The sequence below is a fragment of the Mustela erminea genome, chromosome 1 (genome assembly GCF_009829155.1).
Source record: "Mustela erminea isolate mMusErm1 chromosome 1, mMusErm1.Pri, whole genome shotgun sequence".
Lineage (NCBI taxonomy): Eukaryota > Metazoa > Chordata > Mammalia > Carnivora > Mustelidae > Mustela > Mustela erminea.
Window position 1 is genome coordinate 60,643,817 of NC_045614.1, and position 3,267 is coordinate 60,647,083.

Here is a 3,267-nt window from a genome sequence, read left to right on the forward strand (position 1 = left end):
CCAACAACCGCAGACTACATATATCTTAAGCCATGATTTTCTTTGCAAAGGTCAACATTGATAATGTTCTAGTCATACCTCCGTGTACCAGGAAAGAAGTAGCATATTTCTTGAAAGACACAGCTACCAAAGCTCCATTGAGAAACCGTAAAGATGGAGAAGGGATTTGCAAATTATATATCTGATAATGGACATCTACTCTGATTATTAAAAAATGAATAAAAATAAAAAACCTTACTAATAACCAAACAGAGTATCCAATTTTACATGTGAAGAAAATTATGGAAGAGACATGTCACCAAAAGGATATGGATGGCTTATAAGCACATGACAAATTTCTCAACATTTAGACATTAAAGAAATACAAATTAAAATCATAATGAGACATGCTTACATATCTATTAGAATGCCTAAAATTATATAGGCTAATTGTACTTTGTCTGAGCTAGATTGAGAAGCAACAAAACATCTAAACTGTTGTTGGCATATATCATGATACCACCACTTTGGAAAATAGTTTGAAAATTTTTTTAAATGCAAAATATGTTGCAGTTACACAAATAGCCATTTTACTTCTAGGCATTTAACCAAGAGAAACAAACCCTATGTTCATACAAGGACTTGTATATGAATTTCATAGCAGCTTTATTTTTAAGAATTGAAAACAGTGGAAATGTTCATCAATGTCCATCAATAGAGCAAAGACAAATTATGATCTATTCATTAAAGAGATTACTATTCAACATCAAAATGAACTATTTACAATTGGAGATTCTCAAAGTAATGATGCTGAGAAAAGAAAAGCCAGGCAATGAATAGTATATACTGTGTGATTCCATGACTATAAAAAATCTAGAAAATACAAATTTATATATAGTCACAGTCATCAAATATATTGGTGTGATTTTAGTGCCTTCTTCTGTGCTCCCATAGCTTCCTACACTTGGATCTCCGAGCATTTGTTACACCATGTGAAAATATGAACTCTTTTTCTTTATTCTGTCTTACTAGAATAAGAATCCTTGAAATTTTATGGACATGTGAACTCTCAGTTATTAGCAGAAATTCTATCACACAGTAAGTTTCCAAATATAAAAGCCAGAGTTTTACAATGACTTCTAAGCTTTTACATGATCTAGCCACTCATTTAACCTCTGTGACCTCTTTCCCTGCTACTCTTCAGTCACTCACAGTGGCCTCCTTGCTATTCCTCAGATATGCCAGGCACGATCCAACCTTATGGCCTTCAAGATAGCCAATTCCTTTGTCTGGAGTGACCTTATTGCTGATAGTTCTGGGCAAATTCATCACCTTTCCATACCTTTGTTCAATTGTCAGCTTCATTGTAACTACCCTGATCTTCCTATTAAAAATTTTAACTCCCCATCCCCCGCCTAGCAACCTTGATTTTTCTCACCTTGATCTAATTTTTCTTTTTCCCCATTGTACTCATCATTTTTGAATGCACTATGCAATTTTTATTAAGGTTTATAGCTTTTAATTGTCTCACCCATTAAAATAAAAGTTCTACAAAGCCAAGTATTTCATTTACCAGTGTAGTCTGAAGTAATATCTGCCATATAATAGGTTCAATAGACAATTGGTAAATTTCAGAATAAATTAATGTTGAGAGTATACTGAATTTCATAAGTCATTTCAATAATTTTTTCCAAAAAATAAACTATGTAAAACATACCTTAAATTTACTTTCAAAATATTTTATAGCATATAATGGACAATATAAGACAAAATAAGACAAAAAAAACAAAATAAGACAAAAGCCTTAAAGAAACAATCATATAAATAACCATTTCATACCTACTTAAAAATTGCATAATACCACACTCCTAGATCCTCTCTGAATGCTCTAAAATAACCCTTCAAAGGAAATACATTTTTAAAAATAACAGATTTTTGGGCAAATAATTTAATAAAATAAAAGTTTCATTCACCTATGTAGATCATAATAAATGTTTTTAATAAGCATGAAATTATAACTCTGAAGTGTGCTAAAATGAAACCACCTGCTAAGGGTGAGAGAACAAAAATAAACATCATTTTTCCAAATAAGAGGAATTTATTACCTTTGAATCAAAGCATGTGGATTTGTTCAAACTGGCAATAAAGGAATATGGAAACACAAACCATAGAAAGTCATATTTTAGATTTCTAAAAGACTTCATAGTGAAGAGTATACATTTTTTAAATGCTACATAATGCTACATAATGACAAGATGACAGGTTGTGACAAATAGCATTTTAAAAGCTCTACTCATAATGGAACGGAAGGTGTCATTTCCCTATAATTTTATATACGTCATTAATTTACTATATCTGGATACAACATATTACCAAACAGATGTTCATCAAAGACTAAATCATTTTTAATGGAACATAATAATTTGAACCTACAGCTATTAATCATTTTTTCGATCTAACATTTATAGTCTCGCTAAACATTTTATCAGTTGTCGACAAAATTCAAAAAAAATAGGATAGAAAGTCGTGTTTGGAAAAGTAGATTTTCTTTGAAATTTGCATTTAAATGAAAAGTATTTGCTGATATTTTTAAAACTTTAAATGTAATTTTATATATATCTGACCTATCAGATGATATAAAATTTTTGGAGAAAATATGACATATTTTTTTGATCTTGGTTGAAGGTATTAATAAAGAGCAACTGTTTGTATTATTTGTATTGTGATATCTTAATAAACATGAATAACTGGTATAAAATATGTTTTTTAAAAAATTTTATTTATTTACTTGACAGAGATCACAGGAAGGCAGAGAGGCAGGCAGAGAGAGAGGAATGGAAGCAGGCTCCCTGCTGAGAAGAGAGCCCACTGTGGGACTCAATCCCAGGAACCTGGAATCATGACCTGAGCCGAAGGCAGAGATTTTAACCCACTGAGCCACCCAGGCGCCCTAAAATATGTTTTTTTATATATAGAATTATAGTTCTTGCCAAAATATGGAAACTAGCTGGAACTGAATGCCTCCTTCAAAGTCAGCTCTGGAGAAATTATGCAAGTGTAATATGGAACTATTTCAGATATTAACCAAAAACAAAGAAATGATGATAAATTCCTTAAAAGACTCAAAGTTGCTCTTGACTGGTATGTTTCAAGCTCTATTCCTGGTTTGAGGAGAGTTTTTAACAGGCCTGTCACTGTAGAAATCAGCTGGATGTTTAGAGGCTATCAGAACTGTACAAAAACCTTGAAGGGGTAAAGACTTGAAAATTCTTTAGAGAGATTAGCTCC